The sequence below is a fragment of the Phascolarctos cinereus genome, unplaced genomic scaffold (genome assembly GCF_003287225.1).
Source record: "Phascolarctos cinereus isolate Bilbo 61053 unplaced genomic scaffold, phaCin_HiC Scaffold_726;HRSCAF=1367, whole genome shotgun sequence".
Lineage (NCBI taxonomy): Eukaryota > Metazoa > Chordata > Mammalia > Diprotodontia > Phascolarctidae > Phascolarctos > Phascolarctos cinereus.
In genome coordinates, this window is record NW_027556098.1 from 98,186,528 (window position 1) to 98,210,636 (window position 24,109).

Sequence of the window (24,109 nt, forward strand, 5' to 3'; positions counted from 1 at the left end):
TTCAAATCTTTTCTGCCAGAAAAGAGCTGCTATACATATTTTTTTATACATATAGGTCCTTTTCCTTTTTTTTTTTTTTATCTCTTTTGGGATACAGACCTAGTAGTGGTATTGCTAGGTCAAAAGGTATGCATGGTTTTATAGTCCTTTGGGCATAGTTCCAAATTGCTTTACAGAATGGTTGAATCAATTCACAACTCCATCAGTGGTGCAATAATGTCTCATTTTTCCCACATCCCCTCTAACATGTGTCATTTACCTTTTCTGTCCTATTAGACAATCTAATAGGTATGAGGTAAGTAACTCAGAATCGCTTTAATTTGCATTTCTCTGATCAACAGTGAGTTAGAGCATTTTTATATGGCTATAGATATCTTTGATTATTTTGTCTGAATATTGTTCATATCTCTTGATTGTTTATCAGTTGGGGAATGACTCTTACTTTTATAAATTGACTCAGTTCTCCAAATATTTGAGAAATGGGGCCTTTATCAGAGAAAATTGCTTCAAAATTTTTTTCAGAGTTACTATAGCTAACTGTATTTCCTTCCATCCTATTTCCCCTCCCCCTTTTATTGTATTTTCTGTCTCCTTTCGTCCTGTTCCTCCTCAAAAGTGTTTTGCTTCTGACTACCCTCTCTCCAAATTTGCCCTCCCTTCTATTATACACACCCCTTCTCTTATCCCCCTTTCCCTCCTACTTTCCTGTAGGGTAAGACAGATTTCCATACCCAACTGAATGTGTATGTTATTCCCTCTTTGAACCATTTCTGATGACAGTAAGGTTCACTCCCTCCCTCTCATTTCCCCCCCTCTTCTCTATTGTAAAAACTTTTTCTTGCCTCTTTTATGTGAGATAATTTACTCCATTTTACCTCTCTCTTTCCCTTTCTCCCAGCACTCCTCTCTCACTCCTTAATTTTATTGTTTTAGAGATAATCCCTTCATATTCAATTCATACCAGTGTCCTCTGTCTATATATACTCCTTCTAATTGCCCTAATAATGAGAGAGTTTTTATGAGTTACAAGTGTCACCTTTCCATGTAGGAATGTAAAAAGTTTAACCTTATTAAGTTCCTTATGATTTTTCTTTCCTGTTTACCTTTTTATGCTTCTCTTCAGTCTTATATTTGAAAGTCAAATTTTCTATTCAGCTCTGATCTTTTCATCAAGAATGCTTGAAAGTTATCCATTTCATTAAATGGCCATTCTCTCCACCGCCCCCCCCCCCGAGGGATTATACTCAATTTTTCTGGATGGGTGATTCTTGGTTATAATCCTAGCTCCTTTGTCTTCTAGAATATCATATGCTAAGCCCTCCAATATTTTAATGTAGAAGCTGCTAAATCTTGTGTTATCGTGGCTGTGGCTCTATGATATGTAAATTGTTTCTTTCTGATTGCTTGCAATATTCTCTCCTTGACCCAGGAACTCTAGAATTTGGCTATAATATTCCTGACAGTTTTCATTTTGGGATCTTTTTCAGGAGGTTTTTGGTATTCTTCTATTTCTATTTTACCCTCTGGTTCTAGAATATCAGAGCAGTTTTCCTTGAAAATTTCTTAAAAGATGATATTTAGGCTCTTTTTTTAAATCATAGCTTTCAGGTAGTCCAATAATTTTAAAATTATCTCTCTTGCATCTATTTTCCAGGTCACTTGTTTTTCCAATGAGATATTTCACATTGTTTTCTATTTTTCATTCTTTTGGTTTTGTTTTACAGTGTCTTGATTTCTGATAAAGTCACTAGCTTCTAATTGCTCCATTCTAATTTTTAAGGAAATATTTTCTTCAGTGAGCTTTTGGACTTCCTTTCCCATTTGGCCAATTCTGCTTTTTAAGGTATTCTTCTCCTCATTGGCTTTTTGGACCTCTATTACCATTTGGCCTAGTCTGTTTTTTAAGGTGTTCTTTTCTTTAAAAAGAAGTATTACTTATTACTTTTAATACAGATTCGTAAAGCAGTCTTCCACTTTTCACACATATTGTTTATGGACTTCAAGATTCCTTTCCCTTTTGGTATTATTTTCATTAATATTTATGAAGCTAGGTAGCTGACCAGCACTACCAGAAAACATTGAAGAAGAAAATCTGGAAGGCCTAGTGTTCCATTCTGAAATCACAGTGGAAAGATGAGGTTAAAAAAGCTTGTCAATCCAGAGCTGAAGAAATTTGTCTCCAGATTTCCCGTGATTATGAAGCTCAAATTGCAGCAGTAATTACTTTTCCAGTTAAGCTCTTTACTCAAGTTTGGAGCTAGCTTCTTTACTTTGAGCAGGTTGTGTTGAACCTGGATGATACTTCCAGGCAAAGGTTGCCCCAGGGCCCAAGTCCATTACCAGTGGGTCCCATGCTATAGCTGCTGCCCCTCCCCACTCCTTCTTTTCTCCGGGTGGGGGAAGGAAAAATCAAAGGTGAGGGGGAAGGGTGAAACTCTCTTCTCCTATGAGAGGGGTTAACAGATACCCTCTTGACTCAAGAGAAGGGAGTGACCAGAGTTGTAAACTCCTTAACGAACAATCACAAAACCTCCAAAATCTGCCAAGATATTTTCAGCTGTTCTAACTTTTCCCTGTAACCTCCAGGAAGGAGAATTTGGGGGTATAGTGGGAAGGGAGTAAGTAAGCCTCAGGGAACTAAAAAGCAACTGCAGTTTTCCCCAATTCCCTAGCCTGAGAGAATTGATAGAATTGGGCATACACTTCCATATCGGGTGTCCATCCTTGTCCTCTATGCTGTGGAAGGTGTACCTAGGTCCATGGCCTTGAACGACCCAGTAGACTGAGAGCCTGAGAGTGTCAGGCTGAGCATGAAACAGCCTCGTAACTGTCTGCCCGAAAAGCACCTCCAAACCTTGGTGCTTAGAGAGGGATGCCAACTGCAGAGCAAGGAAGGGTAGGGGAGGCTTATATACCTTCCAGTCTTGGCTGGAGAAGAACTTGAAGTTAGGCAGTTTCCCTATATGAGGCCACCAAAATGTTGAGGCATATGGGTGCTGGGACCCCAAGATCATGACACGTGGGTCCTACCTGAAAGAATTTGACCCAATACTTCTTTCAGTCAAAGATAAGGTTTATTAAAGATCTGCCATATTAGCCATACTCTTGAGGAATCTGAGAGTCTGTGAGGTATTGGCTAGATTCTAAGAATCTGAGCATCTTAATGGAGACAAGATGGACCTTATATAAATTGGGCAGACTCTTAAGGAGTCTGAATGTTAGTGAGCTCTTGGCTAGATTATAAGAATCTGAGCCAAGGTATTATTTTCTTCAGCATTTTTTTTTGTCTCCTTTACCAAGCTACTGACTCATTTTTTGTTATTTTCTTGCATTTCTCTCATTTCTCTTCTTTTTAAACTCTTCCATGGCCTGAGACCAATTCATTTTTTTTTTGGAGACTTTGGATGTAGGAGCTTTGACTTTGTTTTCTTCTGAGTGTGTGTTTTGATATTGCTTGTCACTATAGTAACTTTCTATGGTCAGAATTTTTTTCTGTTGTTTGCTAATTTTCCCAGCCTAGTGCACTGCCTCCAGGGTGGAGGGCTCATTGTCCCAAGCTTCAGGGATTTTGTGCAGCTGTTTTCAGAGTACTTTTAGGGACTTATAAGTTTTTAGTTTTTCCAAAGTGGTATGATCTAAGGAGAGTTGTTTACTATTCTGCTGGCTTGTGGTCTGGACTGTGATTGACCACAAGCATCCTTTTCTGCCCTGGAATTTGAGGAGGGTCCCCCTCCACTGTGGCCACAAGCTCTGCTGTGGTAGTGTTCCTTCTTGCCCTGGGACTACCACCCAAGACTGTGACCCTGATCTGAGTTCAGACAAAGCAGCAGAGTCCTGCCTCAGTACTAGCAAAAAGACCCCTGTAATCTCCTTCTGGCCAGCTGTTTGACCCCCTTACCATCTGTGGGCTGAGAGCTCTGGAAGCAGCTGCTGCCACTGCTGATTCAGTGGCTCCTAAGGCGTGCTCCTGGCTTACTGGGTCTGGCTCTGTGCTAGTGTGGCCTGAGTTGGACTGGCTCCACTCTCACTTAATGTGCGACAGACCTTTCCTGCTGACCTTCTAAGTTGTCTTTGGCTGGAACGTTATTTCACAGTGTCCTTATGTGGGTTCTACTACTCCAGGAATTGTTTTATGGAATAATTTAAAGGTGTTTGTTGGGGTTTTGGGGAGAGGTCAGGCAAGTCACTGCTTTTTCTCAGTTATCTTGGCTCTGCTGCTCCCAAGGACTGGACTTTAAGACACTGACAACTTCATTTTAGCCTACCTTTATAATCTTATATCATTCTATTGAAGGAAAAAAATAGATGAATGAATGGAAAGGGGGAATGAGTATTTATATTTTGTCTCCTATGAACCAGGCACTGTGTTAGATCCTTTACAAATATCTAATTTTATCTTCACAGCAACCCTATTGTTGCTATTATCCCTATTTTATAGCTGAGGAAACTGAAGCAAATAGAGGTTAAATGACTTGCCTAGAATCACAAAGCTTACAATGTCTGAGGCCTGATTTGAACTCAGGTCTTCCTGACTCTAGGGACTGGACTCAATCCACTACACCACTTAGCTGCCTCAGTGAATAAGGAAACACTTTAATCCATGTGCCAAGTACTACGCTAACACTTTGTGCAGAAAAAGGGAGCCAGTTCCTGTTCTCAAGGCATTCACACTATAATTAGGGGAGGAAATCATAAAAGAGTTTAGCTGAAGAGAAGACAGAAATCCCAAGGGTTCAGTGGTAGGAAGGATAGTAAGACCCAGAAGTCTTTTAGTTACATAAATAGTTAAGATGTCAGTAGCAGGGAACAATAGGGCACAGATGTAGGGCAAGTGGGAAGGCCTGGAGGATTGTAGGAGGTGGTGATAGGTCAAATGGTAAGGCTTTCCATCTCATCAGAAGGAATGGGATTATTGATTCCCATTTCATTAAAGATTGGTGGGCAGTCAACCTTTGCTCATATCCTCCATTCCTGGAGTGGATGCTCCTCTCCAAACTTATGACTATTGAAGACCTTTTTCAAGTCCTTACTTAGGTGCCACCTTCACTGCAAAACCTTCCATGTTCTGCCCCTAGCTGGAAATAATCTCTTTTCCACAAGAGGGAAACTGAGATTTGGATACCCAAGGGAAGGAGAGTGAAACAGATGGATAGGCAGGTGGCTGAGGGCAGGTATATGCATTGTTGGAATATTCTCTCTTTCTCTAGCACATTCAGCTGCCTCCTCTTTCCCAGTTCCCACTTGAAGTCAGTATCAAGGTTTTACCCATTTCACATTTCCTCCAGCTGCCACCTTTCTCCTGGCAGCTTGTCCCATCCTGACCAAATTAGTTTATTTGCTTAAAATCGGCTCTGATTGGTCAATGTCACATTAACTTCCCTGGTCCTTTTTATATCTCTTTCAGTTAGTGAGTTTGTTTGCTAGGCACAAGAATCTGGGGCAAGGCTTATGCTAACATGCTTGTACCTTTCCCTTCCCTCCAACTCCCATATTGTGCCAGTTTGACATGAGAGCTAGATTATGAGATGAAGGAAGGAGTAGCCTAGGTCTTTCCCTGAGTTGGGCTATTTGGTGGCAGAATAATTAATGGAGCTCTTTGATACTCAGATCAGCCTACAAAATGTGTACCTGTTGCATTCTTTCAGTATAATAATGTCCCTTTCTCGAGGGCAAAAGCTTTCATTTTTCTCTTTGTATCTTTAACCTTAGAGAGAAAGCTATGCAGTATAGTGGATAGAGTGTTAAACAAAAGTCAGGAAAATTTGTTCAAATCCCACCTTAGATACTTACTAGCTGAATGACCCTGGGCTAGACCCCTACTTTCTCTGTAACTCTATTTTCTCCTCTATAAAAGGAGAGAATTGGCCTCCAAATCCCATCCATTTCTAAATCTATGCTTCTGGCATCCTATGTAGGGGGCACTTAATAAATTTTATATGAATAAAACTGAACATCAGCAAGCATTAGCATGTATAACATAATCTGTCCTGAAAGAATGTATTTTCATAATTTCATAATTATAATAATGTTTCATAACTAAAACTAACATAATTGTTGTATAAATTGATGCAAAGTTGTTCTGTTGACAACCTAAGTATTGTTCTACTTCAGGGGTGGGGAATCTGAGACCTTCAGGCTCCCACAGATTCCTTGAAGGACAATGAAGATAACAATAGCACAAAGTGTCCTTCAGTTGACCAGGAAGGACAAGTCAGGAGAACATCCCACTACCATGTAGTTGGCCTTAAACTTTCAAGATTTTAGTGAAATCAATTGAACCCAATCATTTGCCTAGGTCAGCTCTTCTCTATCTTAACACTGTACTCCTCTAGCCTGAAACCAGGACCTTGTCTCTCTCCAGAACCTGTAGTGAACCATATTATGAATTTTTTGCTTTGACCTAGTTTTCATCTCTAACACCAGCCTCTGTCTCTTTCTAGTTCATTGGCCTGTCCATCCAGTAACTGGTGGTTCTTTCCCTATGCCCTTGTCCTCCATCTATCTTGAAATTGCCCTATTGCCCTTTCTCCTTGCCTTCTGAGCAATTGGAGTGTTGAACAACGTGAGGAATCTATTCTGTTCTGATGGCAAAAAATCATTCAAAGTCTGAGTATGTGATCAATCAAAACAGTTGCATAAATAGACATCATGAGTGAGGCAGTTCACATGGAGCTAAATGTTCCACGAGGTCTTAGAAGCCCTGAGGCACAGGAAGGGCACATCCTATACTTCTGAAAGACCTCTCCCCTTCAGAGAGCTGCCCAACTAAGGGCCTACATCCCTAGATTATCTTCCTGGAAGGAAAATTCTTTGTCCTCAGCTCTTATCCATGCATGTCACATCAATCACAGTTTACCTTCTGACCTCCCCAAACCTGGGTGACCATGGTTACTTATTTCCACAAATGGTGGTGAGGTTCTAAAAGCTCGCACCCCAAGGGGAGATTAAAAAAATGTCAATCCCATGATAAGTTAATTCCCTTTCCCTTCCCCTGGGAATAGGATCAAAGATTTAGTGCCAAATGGACCTCAGAGGACATAGATTCCAACACTTTATTTTACAGGTGAGAGAAATAGGACCAAGAAAGCTTAAGTGACTTGCCCTGAGGCAGGATTCAAACTCAACTCTTCTTGTCCCCAAGTCCAGGATTTTATCCACTCTCTAGCTGTTGGTAGCTGCTTGGCCTCTTCTACTCATTATTCTTGAAACCCTCACAAAAAACTTTTTAAATTGTTTTAAAAATTCATTTCCAGGCTAGCAGACAACCACTTATCAGTTCTAGTTATATGCAGTCACAAATAACAAGGGACTAAATGGACCAGTCAGTTCCTATTCCCCAGTTTGTTGTCTGTAGAGGAGGGTGGTCACCCCTTGCTTTATCCAGCCTCTGCTGAAACCTGAGGCCAGATCCTGCTCGACTGTGCCCATAGCCTCTGACTGAGACTAGAATCTATTCTATCCTGATTATTCTGACTTGTAAGAATAAATGGTTGCTTTATTTAAGAAGTAGCACAGAGATATGTAATGAGTTTGGTGGAATGAGCTGCAAGGCTTAAAACAGTTCTATCATGTGTTAGTTGCAAGGTGGGCAGGCAGCCCCATACGTTCTTCTGATCTGCCCCTCCTCTCTACAAGGCTGCCCACCTCCGAGGTTTCTCCTGGTCCCCAGCTCATCCATCTAGGGGAAGAATTTCCTAGTCTGCTCTTGATAACTGCTGCAGTGTTTGGCAGGGTATTTAACTAAATTCCAGTCTACCATGATTTTCATCAGCTTAGATGCTGGCCATATGGGCCTTATAACTTTTCTGACACAGTAGAATTATTTGCTGACTATAATATTATCTTGTCAACATTTTCACTTGTATTCTCTCAACATCTTCACGTAGTGTCAAATTTTTATGAAACCAATTAATAATGTAAGGTGTGTTTATGCATGTGTGATACACAGCACAGTTTGTTCAGGGCCAGAGGGTGGTACAAAAAAAATTACAAGAAATTAAGGGACAAATATGTCACTTCTGGTTAGAGGAAATAGTACATGAGCAACCCTTAGAATATAGAGAATTTCAAAAGGCAGTTATAGGAGATGGAGGGGGGCAGGTAAAAGAGGTGTAAGGGTGTGTCAAATTCAGGCTCTGAAGCATATTAGCTTTGTGACTATGAACGAGGGATTAAATATCCTAAATCTCTATTTCTTCTTCTGTAGAATAGAAAAAAAAATAGGCTCAGTGCTTCCAATACCCGCCTCACAAAGCTGTGGGAAAACACTTTGTAAATTATAAAACTATTAGATTTTTTAAAAACTCATCTAAATGTGAACTGATCTCATCTTAAGTATAGAGAAGATGTGAGGATGTTACAGAGACAAGAAGGCCTGGGTTGAGTTCAGAGTATAGTAAACACTCCAATTGGAGCCTTTGGGAAGTTATTTTGAGATCAAGATGGAAAGATAGAGTCAGATGGTAGAGAATCTCTTCCTTCTGTACACCTTCAGCATTTAAAATCTTTATTATTTCATTTGGCACTTAGGAAGATCTTTAGTAGGCCTTAATAAATATTTATTGAATTCCAATTTTTTTCTCCTGTGGGCTATCTTAATTAGGTTATAGACTACTGAAGGGCAGACAGGAACCTTATATGTATTTACACTCAGGTGCTATCTCTTTTGAAATATATGCCCCAGATTATTTTTTGGAGGGGATGTAGTTTAAGAGAGGGACACTTTTTTGGTACCTGCTGATAAAGGTATCTGCTATTCTATAGAATGTATGCTTCTTGAGAGAAAATATTCTTTCTTAAAATTTAGTTTTATTTATTTTTTGTTACATTTTAAGTTCCAAACTGTTTCTTTCACTTCCTCTCTAGCCTGCACTAGGGAAGGCAGCTGTTCGACAAAGGCATATGTAAAACTGTATTATCCTTCTATTTTTCAGTTCTTTCTCTGGTAGAGGATAGCATCTTCTTTCATAGGGCCTTCAAAGTTGATTTGAGTATTTATGCTACTCAGAACAACTTAGTCATTCACAGTTATTCTTTGAACAATATTGGTGTTACTGTATACAATATTGTCTTGGTTCTACTCATTTCACTCTTTATTATTTCATGCAAGTCTTTCCATGTTTTTCTAAAATCGACTTGCTCATCATTTCTTATAGCATAATAGTATTCCATCACAATCATATATCACAGCTTGTTCAGCCATTCCCCAATTGATGGGCATCCCCTCCACTTTCAGTTTTTTGCCACCACAGACAGAATTGCTATAAACATTTTAGAACATATACACTCTTTTCCTGTTTCCCTGATTGCCTTGGGAAACAGCCCTAATAGTAACATTGCTGAGTCAAAGGGAATATACAGTTTTGTAACTCTTTGGCATAATTCCAGATTGCTCTCCAAAATGGTTGGAACATTCACAGTTCTACAGTTCCAGTGTATTAGTGTCTTAATTTTTCCACATCCCCTCCAACATTTGTCATTTTCCTCTTCTATCATTTTAGCCAGTCTGATAGGCATGAAATGATATTTCTCTAATCAATAATGATCCAGAGCATTTTTTCTTATGACTACATAAATAGCTTTGATTTCTTCAATAAAATTGCTTGTTTGGGGGCAGCTACATGGCACAGTGGATAGAGCTCCGGCCTTGGAGTCAGGAGGACCTGAGTTGAAATCCGGCCTCAGATGCTTGACACTTAATAGCTGTGTGACCCTGGGCAAGTCACTTAACCCCAACTGCCAAAGCAAAAAAAAATGCTTGTTCATATAGTCTGACCATTTATCAATTGAGGAATGATTCTACTACAAATTTGACAAAGTTCTCTATATATTTGAGATTTGAGACCTTTATGTAAGAAATTGTCTATAAAATCACCCCCTCAATTTCCTATTTTCCTCCTAATCTTGTCTACATTTGTTTTATTTGTACAAACTTTTTAATTTTATGTAATCAAAATTATCCATTTTTAATCTCACAATGTTCTCTATATCTTTTTTATTCTTAAATCCTTCTATCTATAAGTCTAATAGGTAATCTGTTCCATGTTCTTCTAATTTCCTTATGATATTTCCCTTTCTGCCTAGATTACCTACCCATTTTGACCTTATCCTGGTAAATGGTAGAAGATATTGATCTATACCTAGTTTCTGCCAGACTGCTTCCCAATTATCCCCCAAATTTTAATCAAATAGTGAATTTTTACCCCAAAAGCTTAAATCTTTACATTTGTCAAACGCAACGTTACTATAGTCATTTACTATTGGATATTGTATGTCTACTCTGTTCCACTGATCCACCTTTCTATTTCTTAGCCAGTACCAGATAGTTTTGATGATTAGCACCTTATATAGTTTAAGATCTGGCACTGCTAGACCGCCTTCCTTTATATATTTTTTTAATTAATTCATTTGATTAAGGAATAAATGATATAGGAATCCTTTGATATTTTATTTCATATGCATAACACTCCTGCATGGAGCTTTTTACATTGCAGGTGCTTAATAAATACTTGTAGATAGATACCACTTTCTGACATAAGCCATAAACCAATAGCTTGGGAATGGGTGGGAAGGGGTAGAGCTATCTCCTCAGATTCAGCATTTTCCCTGGAAAACTCGATATATAACCACTAAATTTTAACTAAGCAATATGATAAAAGTGATACATATTTTTTTAAAGTAGACACTAAATTCTGATTATTTTATTCAGGCATTGCTCATCAATACAAACTTCTAAATTATACACTTTTTTTGAAATTTCATTGGCTTCATTTTTTTTTCTAGTGAAGATAATTAGGAAAGCGAAGATAATTAAGAAAATGGAGATGAAAGAAATATGGTAATCTCTTTGTCATTTTATTCTCATCAGTAGATAATTTGTCTCAGAAATGCCACTATTTAATTTTACCTACTTTGAAATTATGTGATGTTTGCCTTTATTTAGGGAAATTATAAACTTATACAATCATAGAGGAATATTCTTTTCAAGAATGGAGCATGAAAAAGGTTGACTGTATTTTGTGAGTATTTTTGGCAGATATGATTTCAATTCATAAACCTATAGATTTAGAGCCAGAAGGAACATTCTGGTTTAACCTCCTCATGTTACAGATGAAGAAACTGGTCCTGAAGAAGGCCGCTGAAGGCCTTATTTGCTTAAGGTCACACAAGTATCAAGGGTCAGACCTAGGATTTGAATCTAGGTTCTCTGACACCAAATCTGGTACCAGGTTGCCATCTATTTGGTAAATATTTATTAAAAATCTACTAGGTTCCGGGCACTGGGGATAGAAAAATGAAAAATTCCTTAGCCCTAATGTTGAGATATAAACAACTAGGGTTAAAAAAGGTAGATATGATTAGGAAAAAGGAGGGGCCTTGGCAAAATGCTATAAAAAACTGAGGAGAGAGATAACTCTTTGGGTGGAGAGGTGAAATCGTCCGCTAATATGCAAACCAACCAAAATCACCTCAGGACTAGGAAAATTGTCCAACAGAAGGTAAATGAGTATTTGCTTAATAATACATAATCTTTTGCTCCAAGGAAATGAGCTTAGTCAAACACCACAGAAAAGAAAGTGAGAGCAAAGAAAAACGAATTTTGAAATGTTAAAATTGGTCTCCTTACTCCCAATCTAATATTTTGACAGTCTGCAGTTTCATTGGTTCTGCGGGCCCAGGTAATTTCACCACAGGGGGATTAATAACAGCCCCTTCCTTTCAGCCCCAGGATAGAAGAAAAAAAATCACAACATAACAACAAACAGCTGTTGCATCTGACAGAAATTTCCTGGGGAATAAATACGCTGTATGTGCTCTTTCTCTTATCATTATTGTTGTTCTGAGGGTTGGTTTTTAGTGAATAATTGTTGATACTGCTCTTATTGTGCTACAGAAAAAGGCAATCCAGACGTAGGACATTGGGTCTGATTACCCTTCTGGGAGCAGAAAACACGATTTCCTCGGGCGTGGAGGGAAGTAACAGCAAATCAGAGACTGCTGCTTAGAGTCAAGCCTGCGCTCCACACCGGGCAGAGGAACGATGCCTTCTTTGTCAGCCTTTGTCAGTCAGACAGTCAACAAGCGTTTAATTAATGCTTTCACAGCTATGCTAAGCTCCGGACGTATAAAGACAGGCCCTCGAGGACCTCACATTCTAATGAGGAAAGACAACATGACGATAAGTGTGTACATTATGCATCTCTCTGTAGGTGTATATACGTATATATGCATACATCCGCCCATATGTACGCATATACACACAAATGGAGGGTAATTTGGAGGTTGACAAGCTTCCTTTTACGTCAGAGCTCTTCTTCTCTTGATCGTTCCATCCCCTGGTCCTGGCTCCTGACACCTGGATCCTCCTGGAATGATCCTTACTATCCTATCCAGTACCCATTCTACTTTGTCTTCCGCCTTGACTTACCTGTCATGGGGTGGGGAATGGTGGAGTTGGAACACTCCTTGATCCCCATTACTGCTTTGAGAGTCTCCCTCTGCTGTTATGCTCAGTAAATTTCCTCCTGAGGTTCATTCTATCCCATTTTTTCCCCCAGTCCAAATCCTGGTGACTATTATATGCTAACCCCCAGGATATTCTCCAGACAGTCTCACTGAGTTTAGAGTTTCCTTTCTCCACCTTTTGTTCTCACGAGAGAGAGAGAGAGAGAGAGAGAGAGAGAGAGAGAGAGAGAGAGAGAGAGAGAGAGAGAGAGAGAGAGAGAGAAAGGAGAGGGAGAAAGGAAGAAAGAAAGAGGAAAAGAGGAAGAGAGAAAGAAAAGAGAGGGAGAGGGAGGAGGGGAGAGAGAGAGATTTCCTTAAAGGTATACAGATACACAGTTTAGTAACTTTTAGAGCTTAATTCCAAATTGCTTTCCAGAAGGGCTAAATCAATTCACAGCTTCATCAATGTGCTTGCATCCTCATAGCCTCCCCCCCCCCAGCATTTGTTATTTTCCCTTTTCGGGCCAGCTTTACAAACTGGATGCAATCCTTTTATGTTTGCAGATGGAGAAACAGGCCTGGGGTGCAAGGGGAGAGCATGTAACTTGTATAAGGTCCCATTTCTGATAAATGGCAGTAAAGATATTTGAACCCAGGTCTCCCTGATTCCTAGGGCAGTGACTAATCCACTTTGCCATTTACAGTTGATAAATATTAGAGCTGGGATTCAAGCACAGGTCTCCTGCCTCCAAATCCAACATTCTTTCCGTATACCACATTGACTCCTACAGGAAGACTGCATGAAAATTAGTTTTTCCAAAATGAGCTTTGACAATAAATAATTTGCTCCTTAATCAAGAAGCCCTTAAGTTTTGTAGAGAAGTAAGTATGAGTAACCCCCCACAATTAGATATTTATTGGAATGTGACAAGACAATGGTTATGTGTGCAAATATGATATTATGTTTTTGTACCTGTTTCCACCAATTGGTTGAGTGCTTGGCAATTAGATAAATTAAAAAAGGGTGACTTTTTTCCATTTTATTTTTACCCCACACTTAATACTGTCATCTTAAAAAAAAAGTGGTGTCCAACCTACTGCCCCACACAGAGAACTGTAGAACATAAGAACTGGAATGGACCTTAAATACCATTTGGCCCATTGTGTTCCAACCCAAGGAGTGGTGTGGACTGAAAAAAAAATCTAAAGTCTATACCATGGTTTGCTTCATTTTCTGTAGCCTCGGCACATGGGCTCATTCAGCTTAGGGGAAAAACAACTAAAGAGAAAGGGACTATAGTAACAGAGATCCAGCGATAAAGAGAAAAAGAGGAAGTTAGGGTCTTGTTATGTTTTTATTTTTTTTTTCTTTGGTGAAGCAATCAGGGTTAAGTGACTTGCCCAGGGTCACATAGCTAGTAAGTGTCAAGTGTCTGAGGTTAGATTTGAACTCAGGTCCTCCTGACTCCACCTAGCTGCCCCCTTGTTTTGTTTTTAAAGATCGTAAGTTTCTAGAAGTGAGAGCCTTTGGTAGTAAATGTTTTGTAGACCTGGTTAAAAAAGCCAAAATAAAACTTGCCACAGACGAGCAGTGGGTGGAAACATTCTTTTCCAAATTGCTTATACAGCAGAAGAAAATACTTCATAGGATCATAGCTCTAGAGTAAGATGGATCCTTATCGGTAATCTAGTACAACCAGCCCTCTCACTTTACAGATGAAGAAACTGAGACTTACCCAAGATTTAAAGTATCAGAGTGGGCATTTGAACCTAGTATTCTTTCTTTTAACATCAGTGCTCATTCCACCATTTCATGCTAAATCCTGAATATTTCAGATACACTATTGCCATGAGTTAAAAATGGATCATTTAGTGGCCAACATAGTAGCCCTCAATCTGTGTTTCAAAACATGTCACCAATGGTCACAAATGCCCTGATTTTGATTGAAACCATCCCTGCCTCTTAAGGACCCTGTGGCTTTGGTGGTGGAGGCTCTTGGACTGTCCTAAAGCTAGGTGGCACAGTAGACAGAGTACTGGCCTTGGAGTCAGGAAGATAAGTCCTCCTGAGTTCAAATCTGGCCTCAGCTGTGTGACCCTGGGCAAGTCACTTAATCCTATTTGCCTTAATTTTCTCATATATAAAATGAGCTGGAAAAGGATATGGCAAACCACTCCAGAAACTTTGCCAAGGTAACCTCAAACAGGGTCACAAAGAGTCAGAGATGACTGAATAAAACTGTTTACAAAACAGTTTCTTTACAATAGTCCTTTGAGATAGATAGCATTAAGCAAGTCACTAACCTTATTTTATATAATTAGGGAAACTGAGGCTTAGGGAGATTACATGGCTTGGCCAGGGCTACCCACCAAAAAGTGTCAGAGCAGGGATCCACACGTGCTTCTCCTGATTAAATTCCTCACTGACCCAACCAGCTTCCTTTCCTCTTTTCATCTGGGTTTCGAGTGCCCAAAGTCCAGTTTTCTATATGCCATTTTCAGTCAAAATTTCAATAAATTAAATCAAAGAAAGAAGACTCAACATTGTACAGTAACTGTTATTTAATGCTTCATGGATTGAGATGAGTCCCACACTTTTTCTCGAGGTCTTCACCTGGTATCGATCACAGAATTTTAAAGAGCTCCTTAGACAGAGGCTGGTGTACATTTTACCAAGTAGATATGTCAGGAGCATATTTCTGTCTAAACTAATGTGCTTCAAAATTACTGACTAGCCTTCAAAGTAGAAATAAAGCAGGGGAAATCTGAGGTAATGGATTGCCTCACTATTTTGGAAAAAAAATATCCATCTGCTAATTTTCATCAGATCAGAGGGCATCAGAGAGAAACGACACATTCTCACTTGGTGGTCACCAATTATCTCATAGTGGTCACTGGCAGACTTGTAGATGTTAATTATGTTGGACAGATGCTGACAATGCACATCACAATTTAAAATTGTTCGAAGCTGGGGATCTCAGAGCAACTGTCATCAGGAAGAAAGGAAACAGGAATGTTCTGGGCAAAAATCACTATCCTTCTGAAACTTCACTGACCATCTCAGGACACTGTACTCCCTCCTTTGTACCTGAGACTGATTCTGACTGTCTACCACTACCTACCTTATCAGAGGTGGTGGGCAAGAATATTCTGTGGGAGTGGGACAGAAATATGCAAAAGATAGCTTGGGAAGCATTCAGGTCAAAAGGAGCTACTGGATGGCACCCTACCTTATTTCACCCATTCAGTTGTGAGCTCCTTGAGACTGAGGACAAGCTTTTGCCTCTTTTTGTATACCCAGTGTTTAGCACAGTGCCTGGTGATTAATAAAGTTTATTGGGCAGCTAGATGGCTCAGTGGACAGAGTGACAGGCCTGGAACCAGGAAGACTCATCTTCATGAGTTCAAATCCGGCCTCAGACACTTACTAGCTAGGTGACCCTTGACAAGTCGCTTAACCCTGTTTGTCTCAGTTTCCTCGTCTATAAAATGAACTGCAGAAGGAAATGGCAAACCACTCCAGTATCTCTGTCAAGAAAACCCCAAGGATTCAGGAAGAGTTGGACATGACTGAAACAACTGAATAGCAACAAATTGATTGACAGATTCACTTGTCACCTCAACAGCCACATCCTTAGAAGGTTCTTAATGAGAGGGAAAAGGGCAAGAGAAGGAACAAGCATTTATTAGGTATTTACTATCTGCCAGGTGCTTTACAAATATTAATTAGCTCATTTGATCCTCACAACAATTCTGGGATGTAGGTGCTATTGTAATTCCCATTTTAATTCCCTCTAATAAAAGGATTTATTCTGTGAAATTTGGATTCAGTCAAAGGGCCACACTTAAGGACCTACAGTGATACGTGTGGCCTCAGGGCTGTAGTTTCCCCCATCCCTGTGCTAGAGTGTTTTGTTATTTCTTTTTCTAGCTCATTTTACAGATGAGGAAACTGAGGCCAATAGGGTTAAGTGACTTGACTAGGGTCACACAGCTAGTAAGTGTCTGAGGCCAGTTTTGAATCCACTAAAATGAATCTTCCTGATTCCAGGCCCAGAACTCTGTCCACTGTGCCACCTAGTTGCTGCCAAACAGGGCAGGTAAAACTGAACTAATAGAATTTTAATTACTGGGCAGCTGCCTAAATGGCTGCATTTTTTAAAAACACATGCTTTCTTTCCATTTTGAACTTGTGTTTAAAACTCCTAGAACCATCTTAAGCTTTTCCACAAAATCTGAAAGACTCTCTTCAACTCACCTCCCTTCAGATATAGCCAGCCCATGCTCTCCTAGAGCTCAGTAGTCTTCCTCAACCATTCTATATTTCTGGTCCACTAAAAGGACTAATAGTTAAGAATCCTTGAAGGAATAAGCTGTATCAACTGATGTGATATATTTTGTTTTTAATTCATAGGGCAAAGAAAACAAGAAATAGCTAGATGAAAAATTTTATTTCAAAGTAAAATTATGCTATCTGCTTTATAATTATAAATTATGTTTATATTTATATATTATATATAATATATATTTATTATACATTACATATATAAATTATAATTATATTTAAAGTAGATTTGTACAAATAGTAGAAATTATAGTAAATCATAGCAAAAATTTTAAAAATTGGCATAAACTGACATCCCTGGTCCTTTTTAGTGTTAATTAAATAGCCCAACAAACCAGGACTGTCCAGAGCAATACAGCAGGAAGTTCTGCCACCTCATCTGCTGGGATTATTAAACCTGGCCTGGTCTATCCTTAGTGGGCATAACTTCTTACCCCAGAGGTAAGGATAGGGATTGGGCCTACTATTTCATTAGAAAACTCCCTCTAAACTAAGTCAGATTTATAAGAATACAAGTCATTCCCCAATTAATAAATCGTCGAAGGATATGAACAGGTAGTTTTCAGACGAAGAAATTAAAACTATGGTCACAAAAAAATACTGTAAATGATTATTGATTAGAGAAATAAAATCAAAACAACTCTTCAGTACTATCTCACCTATCAGATTGTCTAATGTGACACAAAACGAAAGTGATAAATGTTGGAGAAGAGGTGGGAAAATTGGGACACTAGTACATTGTTGAAGTTGTGAATTGATCCAACCATTCTGGAGAACAATTTGGAACTATGACCAAAGGGCTATAAAACTGTGCTTACCTTTTGACCCAGCAATAGCATGTCTAGGTCTGTATCCCAAAGAGATCATAAAAAAGGGGAAAGGACCCACCACGTACAAAAACATTTATAGCAGCTCTTTTCGTGGTGGCAAAGAATTGGAAAGTGAGGGGATGCCCATCACTTGGGGAATAGCTGAACAAGTTGTGGTATATGGATGGATTGAATGGAATACTATTGTTTCATAAGAAATGATGAGCAGGCAAATTTCAGAAAAACCTGGAAAGACTTGTATGGGCTGATGCTGAGTGAAGTGAGCAGAACCAAGAGTACACAGTGACAACACTGTACAATAATCAATTATGATAAACTTAGCTCCTCTCAGCAATACAATGATCCAATACAATTCCAAAAGCCTCATGATGGAAAATGCTATTCATAGCCAAAGGAAGAACTATGGAGTCCGAATGCAGATCAAAGCATACTATTTCAACTTTTTCCTTTCATGTTTTTTTCCCTTTTGTTCTCATTCTTCTTTGACAACATGACTAATGTGGAAATATGTTCAACATGATTTCACATGTATAACCTATATCATATTGTTTACAGTCTTGGGAAGAGAGGGTTGGAGGGAGGGAGAAAAATCTGGAACTCAAAATGTTATAACAATGTTGAAAACTATCTTTACATGTAATTGGAAAAAATAAAATACTATTTACAAAAAAAAAAATGAAAAGTTAATTTTTTTAAAAAAAGAAAGAACACTCCTACCAATTAAAGTAGACAACTTCCATGCACTTATAATCTCAGAGAGTTGCCTAGAGCACTGAGAAGGTAAGGGACTGGCTCAAGGTCACACAGCTAGTATATTTTGGAGATACGGTTTGAAACTAAGTTTTGCTGGACTTTGAGATCCACTGTCTCTCCACTGTGACATGATGTCACTCAAGGTTATCCCATAGATCAGATGTTCTTATTGGTGATACATTTCAGGGGCTCTGTAAACTTGGATGGGGAAAAATAATGTAGTCATTTCTACTAATTAGTTTCCACAGTAATCCTATGCATTTAATTTTATGTATTTAAAAACTATGAGAAGGGATCCATGTTTTTCACCAGAATACTAAAGAGGTTAATTACATATATGCATGCGCACGCGCACACACACACACACACACACACACACACACACACACAAGCAAGAAACCTTGGCATAGGGGCATAGGTAATTAGGCTTATAAGAGAACCCATTTAGAGCTGGAAATGGCTTTACAGGTCAGCTAGACCACAACCTTCATTTTCCAGTTATGGAAACATGTCCAGAGGTACAGTAACTCATTCAAAATCATATGAGTAATCAATACCAGAGACAAGATGGAATTCAGGTTATCTGATTCTAGATTCAGGACTATTTCCCCTACTCATACTTCCTCTTACTACCTACATAATGCATTTCTTTGAATCAAATCTTATCTTTTTATCAATTAACAAGTCTTTATTTCTCTGACTCCTACTTCTCCCCACCCACTGGAAAAAAAGAAAAAAAAAATCAAAGCCCCGTAGCAAATATGCATAGTCAACCAAAACAAATTCCCACATTAGACATATCCAAAAATGTGTCTCATTCTGCATATTTAGTCCAACATTCTCTGTCAGAAAATGGGTAGTATTCTTTATCATTGGATCTCTGGAATCACAGTAGATGTGTTGATCAAAATTCTTAAATTTTAAAACTTTTTTTATAATGTTATTATATAAATTGTTCTGCTTCTGCTTGTCTCACTACATCAATTCATACAAATCTTCCCAGATTACTCTAGAGCCATGCCCTTCAATAGTTCTTCCTGAACAATAGAATTCCATTCATTCATATGCCACAATTCGTTCAGATGCTCCCCAGTTGATGGGTACCATGTTGGTTTCCATTTCATTGCTAAAAAAAGAGGAGATGCCATAAATACTCTTGTGCAGCTAAATCCTTTCCTTCTTTTTTTGATCTCTTTGAGTTATAGACCTAGGAGTAATATGGCTGAACCCAAAGGTAAGCTGGATCAATTCAAAATTCCATCAACAGAATAATGATATGCCTGTTTTTTCACAGCCCCCTTCAAAATTAATTCATTTTACATTTTGTCAAATTTGCCATTCTGATGGTTGTAAAGTGGAACTTCAGTGTTATTTTACTTTGTATTTCTATAATTATTAATAATGAAGCATTTTTTAAAATATAGGTTATAGATAGCTTGGATTTCTTCCCTTAAAAACTTTCCTGTTTCTATCCTCTAACCTTTTATATGTGATACATTTTTAAGGGACTGCATGTTTATAGTACAAATTTTAATTATCATCTTTTGCATATAAATTTCTAAGTAATATTTATGTTACCAGAAACAAAAACAACTGAGTCCTGTTTAGTTTATTTAAGCCCAATTCCTACAAATGTGACCTTCTTTGCTTGGTTCAGTAATGATCTGTGGAAATGAATTCCCAGTAATCAGTGTATGAAACGTCTAGAACACTATCCATGTGGTGGAAATTTTGAGGGTTGTTTTCAGAAATGGTTACTTTTGTGGATGGCAAAACGAGAATATGATTTTCGATTGAATCATCCAGAGTGGTTCCTGTTAACCTTCCAGGGAGGAAAATAGTGAGAATGAAAAACATTCCCACAGCATCAGCTCTTCATGAGATCTCTAAAACAATTGTTGAAAGGAAATTGAATTGAGAAAACATCGGCCAGTTATAAAAATTTAATCGGACACTCATTCAAGCTTGCCTTCCATGCTCAAGTGAATCTCCCTTTGCCCCATGAGGACAGAAGATGAATTTCTATAATGTCCTGTGCAATTTAGTGGGATGTTTCTCTGCAGAAGGTACATGTCAAAGGATTTAAACTAGTGTGCTATCTAAAGACATGCTACATTTTATACTCTGCCTGTGTACAAGAGGAAATAGTTACAAAGTTTTCATTTAATCCTATTCCCATCCAATTATTTTTGTTACTGATTAGGAAAAAATGTGGGGCATGATTATAGATACATAGCTGGAAAGGACTTCAGAGATAATCTAGTAATATCCTTTCATTGTATATTTGAGGAAACTGAAGCCCAGACAGGTTAGGTTACTTGGCTAGGATCACTCAGATGATAATTATCTGCAGCAGATTTGAAACCATGTCTTCTGATTTCAGATCCAGAATTCCTTTCACTGTTCCACAACATCTCCCATGAATACTACTCCATTTTATGTGTTGTTGGCCCAACTCTAGGGGAAGATGGGAAATAGTATAAGGAGAGGAAATAATGTGAACATCGCAAAATATTAAAAATAGTGATTGGAAGAGGCAGGAGATCAAGTGCAGCTTTTTTTTTTTTTTTGTCTAACACAATCCTTCTCCCCTAGCTTGGAGGGTGGGCTTCCTTCCCCCACTCTCACAGTCATACATGCCTGTGACCTCAGGTTTCCCTCTTTTGGTCTTTACCCCTCTATCCCCCTTCCCCCGCCATCCACTTTTCTTTCCAAAACAACTCAGGGAGATATAAAAACATTATTCAGATAAGTGGTACAAGGATACTTCTTATTAACGAATTTCTCAGCATTGCTTTTCCATGCTGGGCATAAGCATATATGAGAAGGGAAGAAGGAAGTGTAGGGTTTAGACTCTCACATACAATTCCTCTTGAAATGATTTGCCCAAGGTCACATAGGCAGAAAGTCACAAAGTTCAGGTCCTCTAACTCCAAATCCAGCATCCTTCTCTCTCCTCCCCGCCCCACCCCCATTGCCTTCTTTACTCCCCGTATGATGCATTTTGGAGGAACTATATACCTGCAATACAGGTTTTCTATCACTATCATTTGTATTTGACTTTGGTTTAGGTTATTTAAGCACATTTTCCTACAAATATGTCAGTACCTACTTTCTTAAGTAGTGCTAGGGTAAGGTAGGGTTGTAGCTGTCATTTCATCAGTGTAGGAAGTTCACGGTGAGGAAATTCCCTCTACCATTCTTCAATTTATAGCCTGAAAGAGCTGCTTAGGGGACTGAGAGTTTAAGGGACTTGCCTAGGGTCATAGCCAGTATGTGTCAAAGGCAAGACTTGAGCTTGGATCTTCCTGACTCGAAGGCTATTGACGCTATGTTATCTCTTGCTTTAGTAATGACCTGTGGAGTATTTCTTAGATGGGAGATCATAGTATTACATCTCTTTTGGAGCTACTCCCCCAACTCACATACTAGAAAGCAGTGGGGGAATGTCCCCAGAAGGGCAGCTTATTACTACCACCCTCAAGGTTCTGGAGGAAATCATGAAGGCTGCATTATTTTCTTTCAAGACCCCAACGAATGTGCCCCTCACTAATGATCAATTTGTTGGCTACACTTAATTAGCTTTTAGAAACCATTCTTTACTCTGAGGTTGCAGAACAAGAAAAGTTGGTACAGAAACATTCCTTCCCCCAAATTCTGTGATGCGCTCCTCTTCTATAGTCTCTCAGTGGGCTTAAGCTTGGAGAACAAGGAGGCTCTTTTGGGGGAGTCACCATGAAATTTTCTCTCTTTTCATACTCTCTGCTGAGCTCTGAGGGTTGATGACCAATACCCTCTTAGACTCCTGAGGCTGTCTTTTCATGCACGTCCACTTTGTTCTTGGCTTCCAGCATAGATCATAAGCAAACACAGTGTTAAGCCCTAGAGGTGTAGAAAAAGGTTGAACCAGTTCCTGTCTTCAAGGGGCTCTCATTCTTTGTTATTTAGTCATTTCAGTTGTGTCTGACTCTTTGTGATCCCATTTAGTGGTTTACCTTTACCTTCTCCAGCTCATTTTATAGGTGAGGAAACTGAGGCAAACAGGGTTAAGTGACTTGTCCAAGGTCACACAGCTAGTTAGTGTCTAAGGCCAGATTTGAACTTTCGTGTTGCTGACTCTAAGTGTGGCACTCTAGCTGGCCACCTAGCTTTTTTCTAATGAAGGAAACAAGAATGAAAATAACTAGGTACATGCATTAAATATACATACACATACACACACATATCTATCTCTGTATCTATCTAGCCATAGCTATATCTATATATCTATATAACTATAGCTGTATCTATCTGTCTATCTGTCTGTCTCTGTCTCTGTCTCTGTCTCTCTCTGTCTCTGTGTGTGTGTGTGTGTGTGTCTCTCTCTCTCTCTCTCTCTCTCTCTCTCTCTCTCTCTCTCTCTCTCTCTCTCTCTCTCTCTCTCTCTCTCTCTCTCTCTCCAGGAATTGATCTCAGAGGAAAAGAAACTAGTTGCTGGGAACATGAGCAAAGGTCTCCTGCAGAAGGGGGAATTGGAGATGAAATGTGTGAGAAGCCAAGGAAATTTAGAGGCACAGGTGAGGAGGGAGATATCATATAGGCTTGTGGGGCAGCCATGTCTTTTTTAATATGAATTTATTAAATACTTTTAAAAAGCTGTACATAATAGAGTCATAGTTTCATATAAAATCATTTTTTTCTGAACTTGTATACAGAAATATTTGTTAAGTTTGGAATAATAAACTCTTTAAAAAAGATTCTTTTTGGCAGTTGTATAGAGCCTGGATTGGGTGAAGAGAGACTTGAGATGGGCAGACCAATAAGAAGGTGGTAGTGATGAGGCTCTGAGCTATGGTGGTGGCTGTGTGAATGAAGAGAAGGGGTTGTATGTTTGGGGAAAGAAATTGCAAGATTTGCAACTGGTTGAATATGTAGGGTGAGTGAATGTGAGGAGTCAGAGTTGACACAGATTACAAAAGCAGATGACTGGGAGAATGGTGGTCCCCTCAATAGGAATAGTGAGGTTTGGAAAAGGGGAAGGTTTGGGGAAAATACAATGAGTTCTATTTTGGATATATTAAGTTTGAGACGGCTATGAGGCATCCAGTGCAAAATGTCCAATAAGCAGTTGGCAGTGTAGAAATGGAGCTTAGGATAGAGGCTGGATACATAGATGTGAGAATCTTCTGCATAGGTAATTGAGTCCATTAGAGTGGGGCAGCCATTTCTAAGGCATGAACATGGGAGATGGAGTGTCGTGTTTGAGGTGCAAGTAAGACTAAGTTAAATGACTTGTCAAGGTTTCAGAGTCTGTGTGCATTAGAAGTGGTATCTGAAGCCGGTTTTTCTGATTCTGAGGCCACATCCCTATCCACTATACTGTCTCTTGGAAAGTACCTTAGAGATCATTTAATCCAATTCCTTCATTTTCTAGATGAGAGGACAGGCCCAAAGAGGTTAAGATGTTTGTCAGGGATCAATCAATCAATCAACAACTATTAAGTGCCTACTACGTGCCAGCTACTGTGCTAGGCACCAGGGATACAAGTACAAAGAACGAAGCAATCTCTGTTCACAATGAGTTTATAGTCTAGTGGATTATGCACATATTAAATGGACAATCATATTGTTTTCATCAATACACCCTGTTGTTAACCTCAAGAGAAAAATAATCACCCAAAACTATTACTGTTACTATATTACTATTAGGTGAAAGCAGAAACTTCCCAGATAGATGGAGAAACTTCTGTACCAAGAA

The 24,109-nt window shown here is 38.9% G+C and overlaps 1 long non-coding RNA gene across 3 annotated transcripts in view; it reads left to right on the forward strand.

Moving 5' to 3' along the window:
* LOC110217504 (uncharacterized) overlaps nucleotides 1–16,913 on the forward strand; it is a 47,324-nt gene extending 30,411 nt beyond the window's left edge. Inside the window, exons 4-5 of one of the 3 annotated variants that reach the window (XR_013482947.1) lie at nucleotides 10,783–11,806; nucleotides 11,894–16,913. This is a non-coding gene — a long non-coding RNA (uncharacterized LOC110217504). Of the gene's footprint in view, nucleotides 1–10,782 lie in introns of all 3 variants that reach the window. The other 2 variants (XR_013482946.1, XR_002327057.2) reach the window with 2 other exon arrangements.
* Nucleotides 16,914–24,109: the final 7,196 nt, after the last annotated feature.